General features: G+C 40.3%; 1 pseudogene; it reads left to right on the plus strand.

Annotated features, from left to right (window-relative positions):
- The window catches only part of LOC133871544 (uncharacterized), a 140,551-nt pseudogene that overhangs the window by 73,958 nt on the left and 45,367 nt on the right, over positions 1 to 21,226 (plus strand).

Below are 21,226 nucleotides of genomic sequence, written 5' to 3' on the forward strand. Positions count from 1 at the left end.
TAACTTGAAGGCCAAGGAAGTAGTTCAGCTCACCAATCATGCTCATCTCAAATTCCTGCTTCATTTCCTCAGTGAACTCATGGGCAAGAGAGTCTAAAGTAGCTCCAAAAATAATGTCATCAACATAAATTTGAGCGATGAGTTTGTGTGTACCTTGTTGCCTGATAAACAGAGTTCGATCAGCTTGTCCCCTTGTGAATCCCTTGGCCAGGAGATAAGTGGTGAGACGTTCATACCATGCCCGAGGAGCCTGCTTAAGCCCATATAGTGCCTTTTTAAGCTTGTACACATGATGGGGATGATGAGGGTCTGGTAAGCCCTTTGGCTATTCTACATAAACTTCTTCTTACAGAACTCCATTTAAGAAGGCACTCTTTACATCCATCTGATATAACTTGAAGTCAAGATGACAAGCAATAGAGAGAAGGATTCTGATAGACTCTAACCTGGCAACAGGGGCAAAGGTTTCATCAAAGTCTATCTGAGAATATCCTTGTGCAACTAGATGGGCTTTATTTCGAACCACAGTACCATGTTAATCTGTTTTATTCTTGAAGATCCACTTGGTACCAATAATATTCTATTCTGCAGGACGGGAAACCAAGGTCCAAACATCATTTCTGGTGAATTGATGAAGCTCAGCATGCATTGCAGAGACCCAGCCTTCATCCTATAGGGCTTCATCAACTTTCTTGGGCTCTGTCTGAGCTAGATAGCAGCTGAAAGAGACTTGATTGGCTACTTCATTGGTGGACTGAATGACTCTGCTTCTCAGCCTACGCCCTTCATCTATGTTCCCAAGTAGCTAATGAGGAGGATGATTATGCTTCACCCGTGATTGCTTAGGAGGATTAGCAGGAGTATCCTCATCTCCAGAGGTAGTAAGAGTGGTATCCGAAGAAGGAGATTCATCTGGAGACTCTTTTGGAGTAGGATCAATGATATCAGTTGGGGCTGTTGAATGTTCAGCTGAATCGAGCTGTTTTTCCTTCATGCTGATAGGTCTCTGAGTTTCTTCATCATCAACAACTACATTTATTGATTCAATCATAGTCTCTGTTCTTTTGTTGAAGACTCTGTATGCACGACTGTTTGTGGAATATCCCAAGAATATACCTTCATCACTCTTGGTGTCAAATTTTCCCAGATTTTCCCTGTCACAAAGTATATAACATTTACTTCCAAAAGTTTTAAAATACTTCACTGTGGATTTCTTACCTCGCCAGATTTCATAAGGAGTCTTGTTTGTTTCAGGCCTAAGGTAGACCCTGTTGATGATATGGCAGGCAATGTTTACAGCTTCTTCCCAGAAGTGTTGAGCAAGATTTTTTGAGTGGATCATCACACGAGCCATCTCTTGAATTACCCTGTTCTTCCTTTCAACAACTCCATTCTACTGAGGAGTGATAGGAGAAGAAAATTCCTGCTTGATTCCATATGAGTGACAGAATTCTTCGAACTTGGAATTTTCAAATTCTCTTCCATGATCACTGCGGAATCTCACAATCTGGCAATTTTTCTCAGCCTGAATTTTCTTGAACAATTGTTGAGCTGTATCAAAGGCATCAGATTTTTCCCGAATAGGAATAGCCCATGTATATCGAGGGAAGTCATCAACAATAACCAGAATATATCTTTTCCCACCTAGACTAGCAGTTCTAGTGGGACCCATGAGATCCATGTGCAGTAATTCCAAATTTTTGGAAGTTAGAATACCTGAGGTCTTCTTATGGGCTGCTCGAGTTTGTTTTCCTAGATGACAGGGACCACAGATTCCTTTTCCAGTCTTCTCCATTTTGGGCAGGCCTTTAACAACATCTTTGCCTGCAATTTTCAAAATATCGGAGAAATTGAGATGCCTTAACCTCTGGTGCCATAGCTCACTGTCATCTATGGTTGCTTTGTTGTAGAAAATCTGAGGATCTGCAGCCAGACCAGGAAGGCCGTAACAATTGTCAACAGTTCTTTCTCCTCCCATGAGCCATCTGCCACTGCTGTCAAATATATTGCATTCCTTCTTGGAGAATTGCACCACCAAGTCATTATCACAAAACTGGCTGATGTTGAGGAGATTTGCCTTGAGTTCTTCTACATACAAAGCTTCTTGAGATGTTCCGAAGCCTGGAATGTCGATGATTCCTTTACCAATGACTCTGGATTGACTCCCATCTCCATAGGTGATTCGCCCACCTTTGCCCATCTGAACTTCTTTTAGAAAAGTCTTATCACCTGTCATGTGTTTAGAACAACCACTATCCAAATACCACAAACAAGTATCAAGAATTTTTAGTGCAGTATGAGAAACTAAACACAGATTATCTTCCTTTTTGACCCAGACTTGTTTGGAAGCTTTTTGATTATTAACCAGGACAAATTTTTGCTCATTAGGGGTGAGGTATGCTAACTTCTCATGAATGAGTTTCACTTGATCACTTAATACTTCAACTTGTTCTTTAAAACCTGGTTCATCTTTCCTAGGGATAAGGGTTTTCTTCCAAGGTTTCTACGACCTAATTTGGAAACAATTAGGAAGAATATGACCAACAATACCACAATGATGACAAGTAGGTATAGATTTATTATCCCATTTACCCTTACAAGTAGATTGAGTATGAGACATGATAGGTTTAGTGAACATGGTCTTATGAACAGACATATCATGTGAAATAGAAGCAATTTTATCCATACTCAACATAGACATAGTAGAAGTAAAAAAAAAACACTCAAGAAATTTAATCTTCTCAGAGTGTCCCAAGCTCTGATACCAATTGAAAAACGAAATTGACTTCTAAAAATAAAGTGTGCGCATAAGTGTCAACAAAAATTAAAGCATAGCGGAAAGTAAATGACACAGATTTTTGTTGACGAAGTGGAAACTCAGTTAAGAGAAAAACCACTCCGGGGCAGCCAAACCCAGGAATTCCACTATTTAGAAAACATAGCTAGATACAAGACAGTAACATTCACATGTACCGATGCAATGGTCGTACCTTGATCTCTGACGTGTAACCCAACATGAATGCTTCCCAACCAGGTTCACCTACCTGAAGGGGTCTTCAATGGAACTCCTTACCTTAGAGCCAACCTCTAAGATAGACTTCGGTTTACAACACAGCACACTTGTAAAACGGCTTCAGAGGAAATATCACGTCTCTGAGCAAGTGAGGAATTCAATATTGAATTCTTGCAGTTCACAGTGCCAGGGGCCTCTATTTATAGGCTGGGGGCTCAAATGAGCGTCAGGCAAAATATACCTAGGCACCATCTGGACGGTGGACATGGGCCGTCCGGACGGACAACTGTGCGAACAGATTTTCCGTAATTTTCGCGGAGAAATCTTTCCTGTTTAAGGACATCGTCCGGACGGGATGGCACATCGTCCGGACGGTTGCACGTCCGCTGCAAGTAATTTCCTTATAAGGTTCTCGAGCGTCCGGACCATGGGGGATGGGCGTCCGGACGGCTATTCTTCAACACGCAATTTCCATGTCGGTAATGCGCGCGTCCGGACCATGATAGGCAGTCGTCCGGATGGTTGAAATCGAATCGGCAATTTCGTTCTTTGATGCACGCGTGTCCAGACCACAACTGTCAGACGTCTGACGGTCATATTTGAATTACGATTCTTGCCTTACAGAGACGCGCATCCGAACGAGATACCACATCGTTCGGACGGTTGATTGATCTTCCCTTTCTTGGAACTTGGAAGGAAATCAGAAACTGATCGAGTACTGGGAGGCGTCTAGACATGCTGCTGAAACGTCCGGACGGATGCAAGCTGGCACAGAAACTTCTCAATACAGTATGGGGTCAGGACGGAATGAACACTTCGTCCGGAAGGATGATGCTGGTATGTCTAGCGTCCGGACAGGATGACACATCGTCTGGACGGATCGAACAGTGGACAGATGGACGTCCGGAAGGGATGGCTCGATCGTCTTGACGGCTGATAGGGAACTTAAATTCTTCTGACTTGTAGACTCTGAATAGTGGAATCCCTGTTTACAGCATCTTTACATTTAAGTGATTTTGTCCAAACACAGAATGAGGCCAAAATACTAACATTATGCAATGCAGCTGCTACTTTTCAACAGTGCATGATCAACATCTTTTCTGATAAGAAAGAACGTTTCCTAGAGATATTCGTGGACGACTTCTAAGTCTTCTATTCATCGTTTGAGGAGTGTCTGCACCACCTCATATTGGTTTTGGTGCGGTGCAAGGAGAAGAATCTGGTGCTCAATTGGGAGAAATGACATTTTATGGTGAAGCAAGGTATTGTGCTTCGGCATGTCATTTCTCAACGGAGGATTGAGGGTGACAAAGCAAAGGTGGATCTGATTTCCAATCTTCCACCCCCACGTACGGTGAAGGAGGTTCACTCTTGTCTGGGCCATGCAGGATTCTACCGGTGATTCATCCAGAATTTCAGGAAGATCGCTAGGCCCTTGTGCAAGTTGTTGGTGAAAGAGGCCCCATTCGTTTTTTATGAGGATTGTAAGAAGGTATTTGGGACTCTGAAAAAGATTCTGATGTCCACACCCATTATTCAGCCACCCAGCTGGGGTGCCACTTTTGAGATCATGTGTGACTCATCAGATTATGCTATCAGAACTGTTTTGGGGCAGTGCATTGATAAGCTTCCCCATGTCATCTACTATGCGAGCAAGACTCTTAATGATGCCCAACTCAACTATTCGACAACTTAGAAGGAGTTTTTGGCAGTCATTTTTGCTTTGGACAAGTTTCGATCTTACTTGCTAGGATTGAAAGTCATTATCTACTCGAATCACGCGACATTGAAGTATCTTTCTTCCAAAAAAGATGTTAAATCTCACCTCATCCGATGGATATTACTGATGCAAGAGTTTGACATAGAGATTTGGGATAAGAAGGGTTCCAAAAATGTGGTGCCTATCATCTTTCGAGGATTATAGTGGTTTTCATTGAGGAGGCCACCCCCATCTCTGAGACCTTCCCTAATGAGAAATTGATGCACATGGCTGACACTCCTTCACCGTGGTTTGCTGATATAGTGATCTATCTTGTCACCGGTCATATGCCTTTGCATTGGGGGCGGCAAGATAAGTCCAAGTTTATAGCCATGGTGAAGTACTTTTTTTGGGACAATCCTTATCTTTTCAAGTATTGTCCCGATCAGATCGTTAGGAGATGTATCCCTGAGCAAGACTAATCCAATGTCATCTACTTTTGTCATGATTGCGGTTGTGGAGGCAACTTTAGTGCGAAGAGGACCGCTGCAAAGATTTTGCAATCCAGATTTAATTGGCCAACCATTTTCTAAGATTCTCACACTTATCATGTCTCGTGTGACCGTTGTCAGAAGCTAGGGAGTATTTCACGACGAAATATGATACCTCTAAACCCCATTCTGACTGTTGAGATTTCCGATGTGTGGGGCATTGATTTCATGGGACCATTCCCAAAGTCCTTTGGCTATCTCTACATTCTTGTTGTTGTAGACTATGTGTCCAAATGGGTGGATGTTGTTGCATGCAAGACAAATGACCATAGAGTTGTGGTTCAATTTTTGAGAGGCACTATCTTTGCTCATTTTGGTACTCCTCGAGGAATTATTAGTGATGGAGGTAAGCATTTATGCAATCGGATTTTTGAGTAGCTAATGAAGAAGTATTTCATCACACATAAGGTCGCCACTCCATATCACCCTCAGACGAGTGGTCAAGTGGAGATTTCAAACCAAAAGATCAAGAGGATTTTGGAAAAGACGGTGAACCCATCAAGAAAAGATTGGTCTCTTCATTTGAATGATGCACTGTGGGCATACCGGACAGCGTTCAAGACCTCGATTGGCATGTCACCTTACTGTCTTATGTACGGGAAAGCATGTCACCTGCCAGTGGAGTTGGAGCATAGAGCATACTAGGTGATCAAGCAGTTGAACTTCGATCTTACGAAGGTTGGCTTATAGAGGAAGCTCCAACTCAATGAATTAGAGGAGCTGAGAAATGATGTCTATGATTGTGCGAAGTTGTACAAAGCACGGATGAAGAAGGCTCATGACTAGAGCATTTTGAGATGATCTTTTGAACCTGGTCAAAAAGTCCTTTACAATTCACGTCTGCATCTTTTTCCAGGGAAGCTCCAATCTCTATGGATAGGCCCATTTATTGTTCGATCAGTTTTTCCTCATGGGGCCATTGAGATTGAGGATCCAAAGAATGGTACTACTTTCAAGGTTAATGGACAAAGACTGAAGCCATTCTTGGAGTTGCAGTGCCCGGAGGTTGAGACGACCCTTTTAAAGGATTCGAGTTACTCAGAGTGATTGTCGTCAATTGTGGAGAGTCTGGCTGAAGACTAAAAACTTAGCGCTTGTGGGAGGCAACCGTTGTTATTTTCCTTATCATTTGATCTTGTTTGTTCTGTTTTTGTTGTGATTTTCAGGTTAGTGTCTGCCGTCCAAGTTTGGGGCAGCGTTCTCCTACATTGTGCTAGACTTGGATCTCCCTTTCGGTATTGTATGTTTGGTAACATTGGGGACAATGTGTCGTTTTAGTTTAGGGGTGGGGTACACATTTCTGTCTGTTATTTTTGTTGTTTTTTTTGCTTTTGTGTAAAAAAAAAAAAAATTGTTATGTTGTTGATTAAGCATGATTACATATCACTGTGGTTTGCATATCATTGGTTTGTTTAACATGTTGAACATTGTATGTCATTAAAAATCTAAAATCTTTTGACTCATCTGTTGGATTAGAGAGACTTCACGTGTCTGAATCGTTTATCACAAGCACATTAGCATAGGGTCTGTGAGGTATGAAATTTGATTTGAGAATGTGTGTCTTGAGATTTTTAGGATGACTTGTTGATGAAACTTTGGCATAATAATAATAAAAAATATATAGAATAATATCATCAATTTGAGTTCTCATTGAGACAGCTGGCCTCTTGCCTCAATAAGCATTGAGTGTTCGCGTAAAAAGATGAGAATTTCAAGTTGGTTGATTGTATGGCTAGTTTGGCTTTTTAGCCTTTTTGAGTTGAGTAATTAAGCCTTGGTTATTTTCATCTGATAGAATTCTTATGAGTCTTTGGGTACACATGCTTTGAGAAAAGTTGAAACCTCATGAGTCTATATTATTCTCACTCTGCACTTATTTGAACATGTGCTGTCTCAATATTCCAGTTATAAGTTGATTAATTTTTGATGTCTTGTTGATTTGATGTTCATTTTGTTAAACATGCTCATGATGTATGAACCATGTGTTTGTGTGGAAATTTTTGCTTGATTGACAACATAGTGCTTTACAATGTTTGTGGGTATCATTTCTGGCAAACCCTCACGAGACTTCACTCGTCCATTAGGGAATCCTAGGGGTTTAAAAGACTTGTTGCATATGCTAAATGCAATCGTTTCTCCCACGACAGCAGACTTATGTGTCATGCTTTGATTTTGTTTTTCATATTGTTTTGCTAAGGGACTAGCAGAATGTAAGTTTGGTGCCAAATATTGTATATTTGGACCCCTTAATTTGCATGAGCTAATCCTTTAGTTTTGTTATTTTCTAATTTTTTGGTTGGTTTTAGTGTTTTGCAGGACATTGAGAGAAAATGGCAATTTTTCGAGTAAAAATACTTAGAAGGCTGAAAAAATCGGACTCCAAGAGAGTTCGCTCAAGCACAGCTTTGTTGCACTCGAGCGTACACGCGCTCATAGTAGCATGCAACACTTGTGCGTTGCGCCACGCAATGCCTGTCGAATACCCGAGTGCGCTCGAGCATACATTGCAGAACTGGCAGACGCAGAGTCGTACTCAGAAAGCTAATTAGAAGTTTTTTTCATGCCAAAAGCCCCTCTTTCTCTGGTTTTTACAGCAGGTCACGCATCATATGTGTTCTTCCTTTTCTTTTGCAAGAGAGGAAACCCTAGAGAGGGGTAGAGATGCCATTTTGCATGGGCCTCTAACCCTAATTTCCTTCTATGAAGCCATAGCTATGCCTCCTTGTAGGAACACGAATTAGTGTTGTAGCTAGGCCATTTTTCTCTTCTTTTATAGCTTAAGTCAGAAACTATTTTCCTTTTGTTACTCTTCTTTTGTAAGTGTTGTTTAATTTTATGTTATTTCTTCAAGCTTTTGTGGTGTTTTTAGTCATGGGAGGCTAAAACCCTCAACTAAGGTTGAGGATGAAACCTCACCATTGATAAAACTCACACTCTTGTTATGCTATTTGTGCATTCCATTGTTTATTGATACATTATTCAAGTTACATTCACTTTCTTGCTTTATGCCTTGGATTGAATGTACATTTATTGAAATAGTTGGACATTTAATGTGTTTCAACCGATGGATACATCGATTTATTAGTTTGAAAGAGGATATTCATTGTGATTTTGTTCATTGAACGGATACAATGGATGATTTGATTTCAGAGGGGTATTCTTTGTGATTTATCTTTGAATTGGATTCGTTAAATAATTTTGACATATGCGGTTAAGGAACTTGAATAACAAAGTTTAAATGTTCTTCGGGTGTTTAGATAGAAAACAAGAGTGTGTGTTGTTGGATTTGGTTTGGTGGATTTTTAAGCCCGAGTTCTTGTTTTCTTTTGTTCTTCATCATCTTTAATTTTAGTTTGTTATTTTACATGTTTTTAAACCAAAAAAATTGGAAATAGGTTAAAATGGAATTAGTTAAACTCGAAATTGATTTTTGACCATTTCCCTGTGGATTCAATCTCACACTTGCACATACTATATTACAAACGATTTGTGCACTTGCGAGTACTTTAAAACTCACAACAGTGCACATAAAACCTCATATGCAGTCTAGTTGTAACCATATACATATGTGTTGTTCCACTAAACCTCATAAGCATATCGATACGTCTAGCATGAAAACTCATCAATGCATTCTAGTTGTAATTGTATACATATGTGCTGTTTCATTCAACCTCATAGGCATATTGATACATCTAGCAATGAAAACAACTTAAAACATCACATAAAACTCATGCATGCTCATGTAAATCATTCATGTTTTCATTTCACTTTGGTTTGATGATGCCAAAGGGAATGCATGCCCAATGGTCTTTCACAATATAGTGCCAAAGGTGATGCAAGCCCAGTGGTCTTTCACAATACAGTGCCAAAGGGGACACAAGCCCAATGATCTTTCACCAACACAATGCCAGATGGGATGCAAGGCCAGTGGTCCTTCACAACACAGTGCCAAAGGGATGCAAGCCCAATGGTCTTTCACATACTCATGCTATCATGCTCCAATCACATTACATACTTCTTTTATAAATCATAAACACTTCATCGTGTCATTTTCTCAATACAAATCACCAAAATTACATTTCATGCTCATCATACTATAAAAACACATCAAAACATTCATCAATTCAGGCTTTCATACTCATAACTTTAAAACACGAAAACAACATCAAAACGTACTTCAATTTGAAAAATAAAATGACTCCTAATTTACCGTGTGCGTGTGTGATCAATTAAGAGAAAAACCACTCCAGGGCAGCCAAACCTAGGAATTCCACTATTCAGAAGACAAAGCTAGTTACAAAGCAGTAGCACTCACATACCCTTATGCACTGGTCGTACCTTGAACTCTAACGTGTAACCCAACACGAACGCCTCCCAACCAAGTTACCTACTTGAAGGGGTCTTCAATAGAATCCTTTACCTTAGGGCCAACCCCTAAGATAGACTTCAGTTTCAGCACAGCAACAGTACTTGGCAACAGCTTGAGAGTGAGCAGATCGGCACAGTAACTCTAAAATATAACTCTCTAAGCACTACGGAATTCACAACTGAATTCTTACAGCTCTCAAGCCTAGGGACCTTTATTTATAGGCTGTAGGGTCAAACGAGCGTCTAGCTTGAAAAACCTAGCCGCCGTCCGGACGGTAGACATAAGGCGTCCAGACGGTAGAAATAAGACATCTGGACAGACAACTGTGCGATCGGCTTTCCAAAATTTCACTGAAATTCTTTCCTGATTTGAGCCGCGTCCGAACGGTGTTGCCCTGTGGTCTGGACAGTCACACCTTTGCTGCACACAATTTTCATATTAAGGCTTCGCGTGTCAAGACCAAAAGAATGATCGTCCGAATAGTTGATCTGATGCACGCAATTTCTATATATGTAGCACGCGCGTCCGGTTCATGAAATTTGGCTTCCAGACGTTTGAATTTTGAATGAGGGACTCGCCTTATGGATGGGCGCGTTCGGATGGGAATCCACATCGTCCGGACGGCTGTAGCTATCTTTCCATATCTGTGTTTTGGAAAGAAATCCAATAGCTGGTTGAACACTAAGTGTTGTTCGGACGTGCTACTGAAACGTCCGGAAGGATGCAAGCTGGAGCAGTTCGAAGCTTCTCAACACAGAGGAAGGTTCAGATGGAAAGTTCTCGTCATTCGGACGGATGATGCTTTGGACAGTTGGGCGTCCGGATGGTATATCACATCGTTGGGAAGGATGTTGCTTGACTGATGAGCGTCTGGACGGATGCAAGGGATCTGACAACAATGTCTTGAAATCCATACAAAATCTTCTAGAAACACATCTCTGAAGAAGACTTCTGAAAACTGTCTGAACCCCTGATTAAAAGCATCATTGTTTATGTTACAGACTGATGAGTGTCCAGGAGTTTCACTAGGCCGTTTGGATGATAAACTCAGGATCTGACTTTTGCTGAGATGTAGACTATGCAGAGTCTTCTTGGAGTCCAGGCATTCCTTCTTGACTCTTGTCATAATGAGGCCCTTTTCGTATCAGAGAAATAAACTCTGAATGGTATCGCTGTGAAATCAGGAACAGTACATGATAGTGATTTTGTCTAGCAGAATGCAGCCAACACAAAAACTAACAAACTCGCCATTTGGCCATTCTGGGACAAAAATCACTTGACCGGTTAAACATACTCCCCATTTTTGTATCAAAGGGACAAAGGGTAAAACAAAGTATAGAAAGACCACAGTAATAAAATACTCCCCCTTGATGTCTCAACAGGACAAGGGTAAACAGAGTATATAAAATCCACTGACAAAAACATTCTATAGTCCAAAACAAAAGGGAAATAGAGAAGTGTCTGCAAGTGGCCAAAAATAGAGGAACAAAAATCCTCCAAGTACCAAATCCCACTGATCCACTGAAATCATGTAACGGAGAGAAATCTGTATAAAAAGCTGGATTTGTACTACTTCGGCTTCTAGCTCAGGAAGCCGGAAACCATGGACTGAAAAACCTTCAATCTCTTGATTTTGCAAAGCCTGAAATTGATTATCCACAGATTGACATCCTCTAAGTAACTAGTCCGCAAGACAAATGAGGAGATTCACCACTGAACCTCTAACTGATACAGATCTGAGGGAATGCTACGGAAGGCTCTGCATGAGCTAGGGGAAAAGGCTCATCTTAAACCTGAGACCTATGGAATTTGAACATCCGGCTTTAACAAGTCAGTTTTCCAAAGGATCCATCTACCAGATATCGTGCTAGGAGCTGCTGGACGACATATTCTTGAAAAGATTTAAACAGAAATATTTCCAAAAATAACACCACAAAGAAATATTAGATCCTGTTAGTCCCAAAAAGAAAGTGGTATTATGATAGCTGTCAATTAGATGCCCAAGTATTACAAAAGCAAAGATCGTAATCCAAATGACCCAGATATATCAATATCAACCCAACACATAGACATAATAGGATTTTCATGCACAATATCAAAAAAAATTCCAATCACCAAATATTCCAATATTCTAAAAAGCAAAAAAACTTAAAAGAAGAAAGGAAGATACTGCAAATACCATGGAATGAGAAGAAATGTGCAGAGAATGATAAAATGTCGGGAGAAATCTGCGAGTAAAACACACAACATGACATGATAAATCAATAAAATTGCAAAGATGTGTGTATGGCAGAGAAAGAGACGCAAGTCTTAAACCTGTGGAGATCCTGTTTGGACATGTCACTAAACTGTCTGAACAGCTACTACTAGGACAGCGTATGGCAAGACTGTGCTCATCAGGATGTAAGAATAGGTATGTCCGGACGCTTCACACTGAAAATCTAAAACTTGGGAAAAATTTGCAGAAATTTTTTTTTTCCTAAAGTTAGCTTTAGAACACCCATATATAATCAACTGATAAGGCTAACAAATAGCATTGCGAAAATATGCAAAGATATAAATGAGAGTTAAGTATTCAATAAGCACATATTTCCCTGCAAACAGAAATTTTAAATAGATCACTCAACTCATGCAATGCGTGTGTGTGTGAAAGCTTTCTTAATAAGGTATGAAGTTCACTGATATGACTTAAAGCAACTGGATTTTCTAAACAAGAGAGAAAATCAATGTTAGATTAGTCAAAAGTCAAGCCTTATCTTACTAGGGCCTAGTGTAATACCTGGGAAAGGCAACTCACTTAAGTTATCAAAATATGTGCATAAATATAAGACTTAAGAATTGCTCTTAGTCTAATTGAGTTATATAGTTATGCATGTAGAGAGTTGGATCAGTAAAGTGAAGTCGATCGAGTGACTTTCTGGTCGATCGAGCGATTATAGGTCGATGTTGATCGAGCAACTTTATTTTCGATCGAGCGACTTTGCCCAGTGCAGTGCAGTTTCCGCTAATTGCGAAAATTGATTTTTCCACCTAATGATTTGGGACCTACACGTGGTACTTGATGCCAAACGATCATGCCCATATTTAGTTAGCCTAGTTAGCCCATTTTGGTTGAAGCCCAACTAGATTTCCTTAGATATCATGTAATCATGGACTAAGATATGGAATAGTCACCTATGAGATTTGAGCTATGGATTTGAGGTGTTGGCTGGCTCAAATCCGGCCATTGAGATGATGATTTGTTGGTTAAATCTCAGCCCTTCAAGAGTGCTATATATAGGTTGCATGGGGAGTTGATTTTCATGAAGAAGAAACAAAACTCTAGCCAAAACTCTCTCTCACTCTAGTGCTGTAGAAGTAGCACGAAAATCCTCCATTTTCACCTCACTTTCCAGCACCTAGCAAGCCCAATTAAGCTCCAAAACCACCCTCATTCTCCCACAAAATCAGTGGTAGAGTGTGAGTGGAAACCTCCTTTGTTTTGAGACCAAGAAACCAAGCTTTACAAGTGGAACTCTCTTGGACAGCAACTCTCCGTCACTCTTTAAGTTATTGGGGAACTTTAGGTGAGTATTTTCACCCTTAAACTTCTCATAAGATCAAGTACTATTGTTATTTGAAATCATGACTTGCTCTTGCTTTTAATTATGCATGTTGTATGAAAAGTTGGCTAACTTACATGTGAGTATATGTGTAAGCATGTGGATGAGTATTTACTACATGAGATTAGTAATTTAGAATGGGTAAATTGTGTTTTAAAAATGGATCAAGAAATGTAAGTGTGAGAGTATATATATGTTGAGGTTTTGATATATATATATAAATTAAAAGAAAAGAGGTGAGCAATATCTAGGTGTGTGTTATAAGGACGTGTGACTTAAAGAAGAGTAAAATCATATGTGTGCTTGATTATATGACAATGTATCCTTATTTTTAAAGTGTGTTATGTGATGGATAATTCTAGTAGTGCTAATACAAGAGTTGGTGAGTAAGCATTAAAATAGATAAATAAAAGATCATGTTTAAATCTGTAGCCGTTGCAATTTCTAGGAAGAGATATGGTAATAATAATGATTTCATGAGAATGCTTTATTAATTCGTTATCATCATATGATGGTTGTTATGCAGTTGTAAAGGAAAATATTTGGACCAGAAACTAGTAAGTATCTCTATACTTACTGAGGACGAAGCTGGTTGATTTTTCCTATAATATTATGCTTACTGCTTTATTTACTTGTTTGCGCATGTGGCTTTGCATGTTTTATTATTTTTAATAATCTGTCTAATAACAAGCTGCTGGATCTAGATTCACAGTGGGTACGCGAGGCTTCACATGAGTTCCTAGGTTCTCAGTGAATGAGGAGGTACCTGAAAAGAGAATAATAAATACAAAAATTGGTGTACCTAGGTCACCAGGGATTCCGAGGTTTCCAGGAGCCTAGGCTCCCAAAGAAAATAATTAAAAGTTAAAGGGAGGAAGCCCAGGCTTCAAATAACACGCTAACCGTGCCTAGGCCAACAGAGGAGTGAAAAAAGGGAAATACCTAAAACTATACCCTTAAAACTGTCATTGCTTTATGATTACGTTTATGTTCATTTTATGTCTATGACTCGCGATCATGGATTATATTTTGTATATACATGTGAATATATGGCCATTGCATTGTGTTGCATTAATTAAATAAATCAGCACTCATATTATTATTGGAAACAGCGGACTCACTTTAGTGTTTATGTTATTTTCTTCTCTTTGTATGGTATTTGTAATGGTTCAGGCTATGAAGAAGAAGAGGATTATCAGGACTATCCCGACACATAGATGGTTCCTGGTTCAGTTTTTGTAAGGCTGGATAGCCTATATTTTGGGACTACCCTGTTATAGTCCATTAGCCTAACTTAAGACAATACTTAGAATTCTCCGGTTATATATAGATATTTGGCTTGTATGATTATCTAGCCTTGTGAGGCATGACTGGTATTACTGTTTGTATAATTATGTTGACTGGCTCATTATATATATATTTTGAGGTATTTCAGTAGTAGCTCTGAGGTGTCAACCTATTCCCAATTTATATTACATTGATTCTGTTGCCAATAATTACCTCTGATAAGTTAGTAATGTCTCGTGGAAATTCGAAAATTTTCACTTACGCTTTTTGTAAAAGCGGGGCGTTACACCTAGCCACCCTCATCTGATACACTCCCCCTAAGATGTAGCACCTAATTGTTTTACTTGTACCATGAAGGACAAGATAAAATTTTACTTGCACCATGAAGGACAAGATATAAAGCTAATTCAGCACAGAAGTGGTGAATATAAGCATATAACACATAATTCAGAAGAATAACTGCTTGTTTCTTATGGTGCTGCAAGCTAGAGCAAATGCTAGAATTTTTAGGCTCTAGGTTCAACTAGCATATTGGTCAATTCGACCATCTAATCAAAAATATCTCTCTCATTAGAATTTCAAGAAGCAAGAAGTCAGAGAGGAAAATGATGTACTTTAGGGGAGCCTTGGATAGTGCACATTTTCATCGCATGAGGAAAGTAACTATCTATCATTAAGATGCAACAGGAAAACTTAGCAGATATCAGACATAAACTCTCAATCATATATAAGCATATTCAATTAATGCACAATGAATTGAGATATCAGGCAAAAACATATACAATATCTAAAAAGCTATCAAAAGAAAAAATAAAAATTCCGCATCTTCTCCACCAAATTTTTTTTTTTATTATTTTATTTTTGTTCAAAACCAATAAACAGAAAAACAACAAAGACATGCTTATGGAAAAGGAAATGACATCTAGTCCCAGCATGTAAGGTAAAATCAAACCTGTCCTCAGGGAGAGAGGTTTATAAATACCAAGACAGAAAAGCAGCCGCCTAAAGTGCTTTTAACTATCATCCCCAAAAAAATATCTGCAGAAGTTTCTCAAGATAACAAGAGAAAATATGGGGGAATAGGATAAATGGTTCCTCAAACAGAATGCAAGGTATGAATAAGATATGACATGATAAACAATGCAATGCAAACATACTTGACGTGCACTAGGATTTAGGAACCAAAATCCTAGGTGAAAATAATTATTGACTTCTAATTTTAACCAAGTGTGTGTGTTTGTATGCAAACAAATATCTTAAATGCGGAATTTAAATAAGATAAGATATTTGTTACGAAGTGGAAACTATGTGAAGAGAAAAACCACTCTGGGGCAGCCAAACCCAGGAAATCGACTATCCAAAAACAAAGCTAGTTACAAGACACTCGTACTCACATACCCTTATGTAGTAGTCATAGCTCTAACTCGATCAAGAAGCCCATCGTGAACGCTTCCCAACCAGATCTTCCACCTGAAGGGGTTTTTGACGGATTCCTTTACCTTAGGCCGACCCCTAAGATAGACTTCACACGATCAGTTGAGCACACACCGGCAACGGCTTGAGAGCTAGCGAATCTTCGATTTTCCCTAAACACCCTCTCAAAGCACTATGGAATTCACTGTCGAATTCTGTACAAAACACAAGCCTAGCGCCCTCTATTTAAAGGCTTACAAGAAACCTAAAATTGTTGAGATTCGGGCTCTGGCTGGCAAGCGTCCAAACGGAAGTTCGCCACATCCGGATGGTTTTCCGCGATATCCTTTCAGAAACAGCGTAAGTCTATCTTTATCAGGTTCACGTCCGGATGGCTTGACTGAGGTTCCAAACGATCTTCGCTAAAGTCCTTCCCACGTTAGAACGGAACTCTGGGATATTCTAAAATACTGGACATCGTCAGGACGTGTTGCCACGTCGTCTGGACGGCTTGCATAGACTTCCCAAACAGTGTCCACTTCTGAAACCCAACTCCTTGTTGAATACTGATTGACCTAGCGTCCGGACGGTGTTGCTCTGACGTCCGGACATCTTCATCGTTATCTGCTGGACACTGAGGGGCATCCGGACACCTTCAAAGGCCCGCCCAGACGATTGCACAGTAATCGGCAGTTTTGTCTTGGACATCTTCTAGAAGCTTGTGATCAGATACTTTCTTTGATTTGAACATTGTCTAAATACATGAAGATTCTGAATTGAAAACCGACCATCCTGTTAAATTGCAACCATTACATAAAGTGTTTTTGTTTATCCAGAATGTAGCCAATATAAAATACGAACAAACTCTCCCTTTGGCCATCCTGGGACAAAAACACTTGACCGGTTTGGAAATACATTCCCGGTCTAGAAACCAAAAAATACTCCCCCTTTTTGCCACACAATGACAAAGGGTAAACATAGTATTAATTAAAACCATAAGTGTTTTAATAATTTCATCAAAATGTCAGCACAAATTTAAACAATCAAACAACAGAAAGAAGAATAAAATAAAAAATCAGTCCTCATCATCAGGCTTGGGGTGATGGTACTGCAGGCACTCCCTGATGTCAATCTGACATTGTTCAACATGCTCTCCGATAAGATTAACTTCATGCTATAGAGCTCCCATGGATGACATCAGCTGAGTAAATGTAGCCTCTATATCAAAAGTAGGGGGCACAGCTTGGGATGATGATGTAGGTGCTGGTGGGGGAACTGGTGGAGGTTGAGGAACACCGCCTTGAGCCTCATGCCGCAACTGAGCATTAGACTTTGAAAAATGAAATTGACTTCTAATATAAAATAAGTGTGTGCACAAAGTGTTAACAAAATAACAATGTGGAAAATAAATGACACAAGGATTTTTGTTAACGAAGTGGAAACTGAAGATGAGAAAAACCACTCCGGGGCAGCAAAACCCAAGATATCCACTATTCAGAAGACAAGACTAGATACAAAGTAGTAACACTCACATACCCCTTATACATTGGTCGTGCCTTGCTCTCTAACGTGTAACTCAACACGAACACCTCCAAACCAGGTCTCCTACCTGAAGGGGACTTCAATGGAATCCTTTACCTTAGGGCCAACCCCTAAGATAGACTTCAAGTTAAGCGCAACAACAGCACACACAGCAATGACTTCAGAGAAATCAACTCAACATAATAACCTCTCAAAATAACTCTCTAAGCACTAGTGGAATTCAATACCAAATTCTTGCTGTTCTCAAGCCTAGGGACCTCTATTTATAGGCTAACAGTTCAAATGAGCGTCTGGCTTGATAAAACTGGACGCCGTCCAGATGGTGGTCATAGGCCGTCCGGATGGGCTGTTGAATCGTCCAGACGTATGCAAGCTGGAGCAGTTCGAAGCTTCTCAACATAGAGGAAGGTCCCGACGGGAATCCACGTTGTCCAGACGGATGATGCTTTAGTATGATGTGCGTCCGGATGGTTGATGTATTGGACAGCTCAGCTTCCGGACGGTATGACATGTCGTTCGGATGACTAGCAGGAAACCAAATTTTCTGACTTGCAAACTGTGCAGAATCTTTTGGAACACTTCTGAATAGCAAAATCCATGATAACAAGCATCTTTACAAAGAAGTGATTTTGTCCAACAGAATGTGGCCAGTTACAAACTAACAGGCTTCATGAGAGTCTATATGCCAAGGGGATCTGGAGTCCGTGAGCGAGACTCAGAGTCTGAAATATCTGTCTCGACCTAAAGACAGATTTGAGTGATCAAACACCAAAAAGACAAACTTGTATTCTTCTCATCGCGAACCTCGAGCATAATGTGCAATATGTGCTTGCACAGGAAAAAAGGAGTATGCATCACTATGGCATAAAGAAGGGTGGCCTTCTTAAGAGTAAGCTCACTCCGACGAGCTTGAGGCCAAAGGTTTGTCACGACCACCTTTGCTAAAAATCAGAGCATATGAGCAAAAGCACCGATGTTGATTTGGGAGTGGGACTTGTCTTATCTCTGTGGTCTCATCCCAAAGAAATAATGAAGAAAGTCAATGCTAGGTGTCTCATCACCAGCAAGGAAAGGAACGCTTGAGACTGGGAGAACAGGGACCCCGATCACTGAACTGATAAGCTGGGGGTCAATCAGAGTTGTCTGGCCTCTGACCATAGTCTGCATTATCAGTCCTCAGTCATCGTCCTGAATGATGATCATGTGGCCATAAAATTCCCGTACCAGTATGGGAAAAGCCGGGCAGGCACATTTGTACAGATACTCCCAGTTGTTCTCCAAAAGCATCTGAGCGATGGGAAGCAGCACTGGATCTCTTAGATCGGCGCAGAGAAGATTTCGCTCTGATAGGACCTGTCGTGAGTGCATGCAGTGTAACCTGTCCGCAACTGACTCTTCAATTCTCTGCCTGACTCGGGGAGGAGATTTGTCTGAAGACATAATTCCTGGACTAAAAACAATCACAGAAACAGATCTATGAAAGTATTAATATCTGTTAGTCTAAAAAATTCGGGCAGTATAACGGCTGTAAAATGGACTATTCCAAAAATTACAACAGCAAGGAACACAACCCAAATAATTTCAAGAACCAAATATGCAAAATCTCAATCCAAATAATACAGAATTTTGAGCAATACTACATATTAAAATCAAAATAATAAACCCAAAAACAAACTATTTTAAGCATAAAAACTTAAAATAAATTAGTAAAAGTGTATAAAAAATACCTGGGGTGGAGATAAATTGTAAAGATGACACGTGCACTTGACAAGTACGCATAAAAAGTATAGAAAAAAATACACAAGACGACAAAAAGAACCAAACGAGAGGAGAAAATGACGTGCAGCAACAGGGAGAATGCGATTTAACCCTACAAGGTTCACCATCCGAACAGAACTTAAGCGACGTCCGGACGGAATGCCACTTAGGAGATCGCAAAATTAAGCCCGTCCGGACAAGAAGAATGGACGTCCGGACGAATCAACAGTGAAAAATTGAAATTGACTTCTAAGTGTGTGTGTGCACAAGGTGTTAACAAAATAAAAACAGTGCAAAAATTAAATAACACAAGAATTTTTGTTAACGAAGTGGAAAACTCAATATGAGAAAAACCACTATGGGGCAGCCAAACCCTGGATGTCCACTATTCAGAAGACAAGACCAGATACAAAGTAGTAGCACTCACATACCCCTGATCCAGTGGTCATACCTTGCTCTCTAACATGTAACCCAACACGAACGCTCCCCAGCCAGGTCTCCTCTGAAGGGGTCTTCAATGGAATCCTTTACCTTAGGGCCAACCCCTATGATAGACTTTAGATTAAGCGCAGCAACAGCACACACAACAACGGCTTCCGAGAGATCAACTCAGCTTAATAATCTCACAATATAGCTCTCTAAGCACTAATGGAATTCAATACAGAATTCTTGCTGTTCTCAAGCCTAGGGACCTCTATTTATAGGTTGACAATTCAAATGAGGGTCTGGTTGATGAAAACTAGGCGCCATCCAGAGGGTAGTCATGGGCCGTCTGGACGGACAACTGTACGATCAATTGTCCGAGAATTTCACTGAAATTCTTTCTTGTTTCTGAGCCGTGTCCAGACAGTGATGCCCTGTCGTCTGGACGGTCGCACGTCCGCTACAAGTAATTTCCATATAATGGCTTCGCGTGTCCGGACCAGGAGGATGATCATTCGGACGGTTGATTTGATGCACCTAATTTTCATATCTGATGCACGCGCGTCCGGACCATGAGGGCTGTTATCCGGATGTCTGGATTTGAATTGCGATACTTGCCTTATGGATGAGCGCGTCCGGATGGGAATCCACGTCGTTCGAACAGTTGCAGCGATATTCCCATAACTGTGTTTTGGAAAGAAATCCTGAAGCTTGTCGAACACTGAGAGTCGTCCGGACGTGCTACTGAAACGTCCGGACGGATGCAAGCTGAAGCAGTTCAAAACTTCATTACACAATGGAAGGTCTAGACGGAAAGTTCTCATCATCTGGACGGATGATGCTTTAGACAGAAGGGCGTCCGAACGGTATGACACGTCGTCCGGACGGCTAGCACTTTGGACAAATGGGGGTCCGGACGGTATGATACGTAGTCCGGATGGCTGGCAAGGAACCGAATCTTCTGACTTTGCAAACTGTGCAGAATCTTTTGGAAGCACTTCTGAATAGCGGAATCCCTGTTAAAAAGTATCTTTACAAAGAAGTGATTTTGTCCAACAGAATGTGGCCAATTACAAACTAACAAACTCCCTCTTCAGCCATTCTGTGACAAAAATCACTTGACCGGTTAAAAAATACAATCCCGGTCTAAATAAAAATTACTCCCTCTTTTTGTCACAAAGGGACAAAGGGTAAAATAGAGTAATAAAAATCAAACGCAATAAAAATTACTCCCCCTAAAGGTCTCAAAAGTACCAGGGTAAACAGAGTAATATAATCTAGGAGCTTAAAACAAAATATGAAAAAAAAAAAGTAAAAATGTCTCAAAATACATCAACAACTACAACAAGAAAAGAAAATCAGGATGCATCTGCCATCGGTGCATCATCCTCGTCATCACTACTAGACGGCTGGTGGAACTTTAGGCACTCCCAGAGGTCCAGCTGGTTTCGCTCAACATGGAGGTTAATGGAGTGAACTTCCTGCTGCATGGCAGAGATGGACTGTTGCATGGATGACATAGACAGCTGCATGGAACTCATGCCTCCCTGAATAGCGGCCAATGCCTCC

The sequence above is a fragment of the Alnus glutinosa genome, chromosome 6 (genome assembly GCF_958979055.1).
Source record: "Alnus glutinosa chromosome 6, dhAlnGlut1.1, whole genome shotgun sequence".
Lineage (NCBI taxonomy): Eukaryota > Viridiplantae > Streptophyta > Magnoliopsida > Fagales > Betulaceae > Alnus > Alnus glutinosa.